Below are 7465 nucleotides of genomic sequence, written 5' to 3' on the forward strand. Positions count from 1 at the left end.
ACACTTATAGTGTAAACCCTATGTCTGTGTTTATATACTACACAGTTACAAGATAATCGCTAATTGATATGGAATATTATTCTGCTTCCTAAAATATATCAATCAGATATCTTTTCTTCCAAGTATTCTATTCTTCATAGAATTCCTTCTTCATGCATATCTCTTCTTATGTTTGTCTCAATCTTCTCTTCCTTCAATCAGCCGTCTTCCTTATCTGAACGTTTCCTTTAAGTCCTGATATTATCTTCTGATAAATATCTCCTGAACCTTAAGTACTGATGACTTAAGTTCTGACTTCAGTGTAAGTGCTGATTTTAGTTAAGTACTGATTTGTCCTGTTTAAGTAAGATCTGAAAACTAAACATAAATCATATTAGTCATGACATTATCAAATATATCTAACATGAGGAATTCTATATCATCTTTCAATTGTCTACACTCATCGGTGTCATGACCAGTATCCTTGTGGAACCTGCAATATTTATTCTTATCTAGCTTGGTAGGATCAACCTTCAGGGGTTTAGGCCAACAAATGTCTCTATCTTTCTCAATTTTCATCAAGATCTGGCTTCTAGAAGCATTCAACTTAGCATATTCAGTGAACTTTTGCCCAGTTCCTCCCTTCTTCGGGGTCGAATCAGTGTTTTGCTCAGTTCTAGGATACTTATCCTTAGCAATATAGATCAGTCTTTCGCTTCTTTCCACCAGCGGGCTCGTTATTCACTACTGTCTTCCTCATGCTCTCCTCCACTTTGATGTATTTCCATGCCCTATCTTGGAGCTACAACATGCTTTCAGGGGGGCGCTTGGCCAAGGACATCTTGAAGAACTCGTCCCTAGTTTCCTGTTGCAGTGCTATCATAGCTACCTTGTCATCAAGGTCTGGGACTTTTAAAGTTTCCTTTGTGAAACGATTCAGATAATCTCTCAAGGATTCCTTTGCTCCCTGCACGATGCTCATGGGAGACGCTGAACTTTTTTCATGCACTCTCCCGCTGATAAATTGCTTAATAAAGCCTGATTTAGTTCTCTGAAGGACCCAATAAAATTCGGGGGCAAACGGCTATACCATCTTCGAGCCGTCCCTGATAGGGTTTGAGGAAAGGCCCGACACTTAATAGCGTCGTTCACGGGCTGCAGCAATAGTGCATTAGAGAATGTCCTGACATGATTAGCGGGATCTCCGGCGCCATCATAAGCTTTGATGGTGGGCATCTTGAACTTCCTTGAGATATGGGCGCTCATTATTTCTTCAGTAAATGGTGGAGTAGGATCATCAGGATATCCCAAGGGAAGAAAATTACTTGGATCAGCCCTTGGGACAACAGTCCTTCTCTGTAGTGGACCATCCAGGTCTATTATTGGAGGAGGATTTTTCCCTTTTGGAGGTAGTGGGGGTCTGGGGATCTGGTGCACCTCCAAGTCGTGCTTCAGCCTTTGAATCTCAGCCTCATGAGCCCTGATTCTCTCCTGCACTTCTTGGGGATTCGTCCCTCGGGTGCTCCTAGGACGTTGGTTACCATCAGGCATCGACTATTTACCAGCACGCCTCCTTCTTGGGGCCACATCATCATCCGAGGATTCAGAGTCTCTCTCAGTATAAGGACCAGAAAATTCTTGATCCTCCGGGATAGGAGCTAAACCACGTATATATTGGGGCATCTTCCCTTGTGCTTCACTCTGATTAGCATGCCCACTTCCTCCAAACTCGGGGTAAAGGGGCATCCTATAAGGGGGGCTAGTGGTCACAATAGTTGAATACTCATACCCAACGGGTCGAGAATTCCAGGTGTATGTAGCTGTTGAAGTTGGGAATTCGTCCCTTGAGGAGCTGGGGGAATCGTCCTTTGAGGCTGAGGTTCAGTTGCCTCTACTGGGGCTCCTCCTTGGTTGGTGGCAGAGGTTGAATGCAGAGGTATCTCCACTGTTGACGAAATCGTTTGGGTCGTCCCTGCTGGTGTTCCTTCAGGGGCGGTGTTTTCTCTCCGTGTTCTCGCCATGGTTGTTGTAAGCGTTTCCCACATACGGCGCCAAATGTTATGGATTAAAAACTAAGGTATATTAATTGCTATACTTACTACCAGGGTTCATGAGCTTCGATACTTGATTTGACTGCTCTTGTGTCTCGTGACTCGATCTGCCTTAACAAGATTCCTACGTACCTTGCTGATTGCCAATGATCAAGGCAAAAAATGTAGTTCTGATTTGTGGGGTGAGAACCCTTATATAGGTATTGAAAATCCTTGAGTTGGACTAGAGTTAGGAGACTTGGTGGGTAAGTCTCTGAATTAGAATGGACTTTGGAGTTCTAAGAGGTAGAAAATTGATTCCTTATCCCATGAGGTTCCTTGGAGGCCAATCTTCAAGGAATTATATTCCTATCTGGACTTAATTTATCAGCTGATTTATCCCTTATTAATTAATTACGAAAATAATTAATATTCAGGGTTTTGGGCCCTTTTTAATGGGCCTAGCTGTCATCCCAATTCTGATATAATTAATACGATATTAATTACGCAATCAGCGTTTATTTTATTCCCTATCACCTACATCGTGTAACGTTTTGCATCTTTTTTATTTATAATGTAGCAACGTGACTTCAAGTCATGTTTTGTGTTTTGTGTTTTTTTTTTGTTTTTTTTCTTATTTTAAGCTTGTTTTGATGTATTTTTTAGGGGTTTGGAAACATCATTTAATGTTTAGTTTTACAATATTTATTTTTATTTAATATTTTTAGAATTTATAAATGATACCATAATTTAACAATTTTTAACATTTAGAGTTCACCAGTCCCTTTTTGGGTTTTAGAAACATTAAAAAAGAAATTAATAAATATTACACTGATTTAGGGTTTAGATCCTAAACCCTAATTTAAGCTAGGGTTTAGAGCCTTTACTAGGAACTAAATATGTAAATATATTGTGTGAGCCCGTAGGGTTTACCCAGTGCGCACCCGAAAGGTAGCGGCTGCGGGTTACCTACGATAAAAAAAATGTAAATATTAAATTAAATAACTTTAAATTTTAAAATGTAACTTAATTTAATAAATTTTAACATTTTAAGTTTCATTAATCCCCTTTTGTGTTTTAAAAATAATTTAAATATTTTTTTTTTATATTTTAGGATTAACAATTTTTTATTTGAGGTTAAAAATATTTCTTTTACAAAAATTATATGCGCAAAACGGTAGATAAAGTAGCGTTTTGGTACAAAACGCTATATCATGTACCTTTTTGAACCAAAACGCTACTTCAAGTAATGTTTTGTATATTATTAAAAAAAATAAAGTATCAACAATATGATTCGTTTTACATTTTTGGAAAAAAAATATACAAAACGAAGTGCGGTTATGAAATGAAATTTTGGGCTGTTGATGAATCTCGATGAATCTCTTTCTCACAAGTCACAAGGAACAGCAAACTCCCGGTCTATAGCGCTCTCTCTCTCACGGTGACTCTCATTCCTCCCCGCCAATTATGAATTCCTTGCGCCATTTCCGACTTCACACACCATTTTCACACACTAATCACCCCTTCCTCCCTCTCTTTCTCCACACCCAAACAACCCCCCCTTCACCAAATCTTGACATACCCACCATTTCTCAACTCATTACTAACCAACACTGGTCTCTACTCAAAACCCTTCTTAAACCCACTTCCCCTATAACACTTCTCCAATTATTATTTAACCATTCCACTCATCCTGAGGTAATCTACTCTTTCTTCAAATGGTCTCAAGTTCATTATAAGCTTTCACATTGTCTTGAACATTATTGTAGACTCTTTCATTTACTTGCAAATGCTAAAAAGTATAGAAAGATTCGATCTTTATTGCATTTATTTGTTAATATGGAGAGGTATAGCTGTTCTTCTGTGTTTCATACTCTTTTGAATTTTGGTGATAGGGTTTCTTATAGTTCTGTGATTGTTGATATGTTGATTTTGGCCTATGTTAATAATTGTCATGTGACTTTGGCTTTAGAGGGGTTTGAGAGAGCTGGGGATTATGGGTTTAGGTTGTCGGTTTTTTCGTGTAATGCTTTGTTGAATTTGGTTGTCAAAGAGGGGAGGTTTCGGGTTGTTGAGTTTTTGTATAAGGAGATGATTAGGAGGAGGGTTGAGCTTAATTTGATTAGTTTTAATATTGTAATTAATGGGTTTTGTAAGGCTGGGAAGTTGCATAAGGCTAGTGATGTTGTTGAGGATATGAAGGTGTGGGGGATTGAGCTGTCGGTCATTACTTATAACACGCTAATTGATGGGTATTGTAAGAAGGGGAGTACAGGGAAAATGTTGAAAGCTGATGCGTTATTGAAGGAAATGGTGGCTAATAAAATTTCACCGAATGAAGTTACGTATAGTATACTCATTGATGGGTTTTGCAAGGATGGAAGTGTATCTGCCGCTGTGAGAATTTTAAGGAAATGCAAGTTCAGGGGTTCACATCTAGTGTGGTTGCTTATAATGCACTAATTAACGGGCTTTGTAGTGATGGGGAAATAGATAAAGCTCTTGTTTTGAGGGATGAGATGGCGGCCTCAGGTTTGCAGCCGAATATTGTTACTCTCAATGCTCTTATAAATGGGTTATCTAAGAAGAATATGCTGAAGGAAGCTAAAGACTTGTTTGATGGCATTGTTAAACAAGGTTTGCATGCAAATGTACTTACATATAATACATTAATTGATGCCTATTGCAAAGCTGGAGAACTAGAAGAAGCAATCAAGCTACGTAGTCTGATGTTGGACCACACGGTCATCCCCGATGTTTCGACCTATAATTGTTTTATTGGTGGTTATAGTAGAAAGGGGAACAATGAAGCTGCTAGTAAGCTTTTAGATGAAATGAGGGATAAGGGCCTGCGTCCCAATGTTGTTACTTACAACATCCGAGTAGATGCATTATGCAATATGGGAAAATCAAGAGATGCGGTCAAACTTTTAGATGAGATGTTTGACTTGGGTTTGAGACCATCTCACATAACATACAACATTTTGATGGATGGTTATTGCAGGGAAGGCAATCTGCGAGCAGCTTTAAATTTGAGGAGACGAATGGAGAAACAAGGGCTGCAACCAAATATTGTAACATATAATGTGTTACTTAAGGGCTTATGCGAGAAGGGGAAGCTGGAAGACGCGAATACATATCTGAATCAGATGCTGGAGAAGGGTTTAATCCCTAATAAAATAACCTATGACATTGTTAGAGAAGGGATGATAGAGAAGGGATTTGTTCCAGATATTGACGGGCATCTCTACACTAGTTCTGTAAGCACTTGACTTGCACAAACAATATGGATTGGTACCATTGCCAACGAGATTAACTTATAAATTGAAAAGTTGACAGACTGCCAATTTGTATTTGTACCTTGGAGAAAGGAGTATCCAGACAGAAAAAGTTCATGCAAGTGTATTTGTCTTAATACTTTAAGTACTGCAATAGTACTAGTCTATTACAAAAAAAACATTGTTTTATAGGTCAAAACACGCTAAACTTCCCAAATATTTTTAGAATTTGCTCATTGTGTTCTTGAGTTGTGTATTAATGAACGAACTTATAATCTTTTAGGAAAAAGCTTAATATTAACCGACTATTGGATGGTCAACGTCCAATTTGTAATATAATCTTTTAAAATTAATGAAGAGCTAGAAATTTTGAGATGAGCAAAAAGTTGTGAATAGCACGCTTATCCCTCTACTATTATTTTTCTTGATCAATAATCTTTATCCACTAGATGCTAAAAAATATTATGGGATTTAACTCTAAAGTTGTCTCAGTTATTATGTAACTGTACAATCTCTATAAAAACAAGTGGAGAGAAGGTTAAATGTGAACTTGTAAATAAGAAACTCTCAAATGCTCTTTGTGCAGAATGTGAGAAATCTAGTTCCCATATGATTGATAAGAGGAGCTAAACTTGGATTGTGGATTTCTTGCAGCATTAAATATTAGTTAAGACATAGGTGAATATCCCAAGTTGGACTGTATTTTGGATGGACAACTAAGGTTTGGTTATCATCATACATATGCATGTGAGTATGTTTGCCTGAACTAAGTTACGAGTTTATATGGACATTTTTAATGGAATTTTGGCTGTTTCATTTTCATCGAAAATCTTTAATGGTTACTGACTTGTTGGCTAATAAGAACCGCCTGTAGTCAAGTTTGTAGTATGCTATATTTATGATCCATTTATCTTCTAGTCTTCTTTGTAGAGACCGCAGAGCTCCATGTTAAGGACAGAAGCAATATCGGTGCTTTGGTATCGCATGATTTCGTTCTTGGTGGAAATCAGGTATTACAAATCTACATATTTGGATAAATAGGTTTTGTCAGAAGTTAGTATGACCAATATGCATATGCGAATAGAGCTAGAGAATATTACTTGGAGTAAAGAATGGAGCTCTAATAGTTACATATAATTTTGTTCTTTTGGAAGTTAAAATATGATGTGTGTAAGCGTATATTATTTGATGAATAGGGTATCAAAAAGACCCCTCTAAAATTGGAAACTGTAGTATCCTTTACTTATACCCATATATAAATATGATCATTTGATCTTGTTGTAGGATTACTGGGCTATTTGTCTTCATAAGAAATCTCCGAAGTATTCCTGTTAGTCTCCGAGATTTCTGTATTTCGTTAACATTTAAAAATTTAGACTTGTAGATTCCAGAGAGTTTCACCGTAAAAAAGTGTTGGAGTCTCATTTCATGTTCAGAAACCGGCAATTTTCTGAGGACATTAGCCTAAAGTTTGCACCAAACTGGAGCTTAAGAAGCGGTGCAAGAAAGCGAAGTTGAAGAATGCTTTCAGCCTGGTAATGATGAATAATTCAGCTCTTTTGCTGCATATCTGTGATTTCTGAGGAGCATAGATGGGACATTAATAGATGTAGAATATTTTTATTTGGCACTATGGCCAAGTTTCCGCTTGTTCTAAGTCGATCTTTGTCTAGACACTGTTGATGCAGGCTGCGATATTATAAAATAATAGAGTATTCTCGATTTTAAGACATGGCCATATTGTAGATAGAATGTACTGTAAGTTACAGTCTGTAACGGTGGTTTTCCCGAAGACACAAGTGTGATCACCTTGTTCAGGTAAAAAAATTCTTTTTCTAGGTGTATTCTTTTCTCCCAGATTGTTTTGTTGATAACTGCTTTTACTTTGCATGATTCTGTTTTTAAATACAGCTGTTGCGCAAATCAATCTTTAATACGCCAGTTTTGTGGGGAATTTATAGTGTTATTTCATGTTTGCAAATGTGGGTGATAATAAGGCGGCCTCAATGATTTGAGGCGAAAGAAGCCTATAATGTTGGTGGGATTAATTTTGCAATGTCGAGGTTTATATTTACTTTAGTTGTAAATCTGACTTGGAATTAAACATTTACGGTTTCATATTAAATCATTTATTTTTATTTTGTTGTCAAAAAAGTCCGCAGTAGTACTGGCTAATAC

At 37.2% G+C, this 7465-nt stretch overlaps 1 pseudogene; it reads left to right on the forward strand.

Moving 5' to 3' along the window:
• Nucleotides 1–3362: 3362 nt before the first annotated feature.
• On the forward strand, nucleotides 3363–7077 carry LOC141666525 (uncharacterized; annotated as a pseudogene).
• The last annotated feature ends 388 nt before the right edge of the window (nucleotides 7078–7465 follow it).

This window comes from Apium graveolens, chromosome 6, assembly GCF_009905375.1.
Source record: "Apium graveolens cultivar Ventura chromosome 6, ASM990537v1, whole genome shotgun sequence".
Classification (NCBI taxonomy): domain Eukaryota; kingdom Viridiplantae; phylum Streptophyta; class Magnoliopsida; order Apiales; family Apiaceae; genus Apium; species Apium graveolens.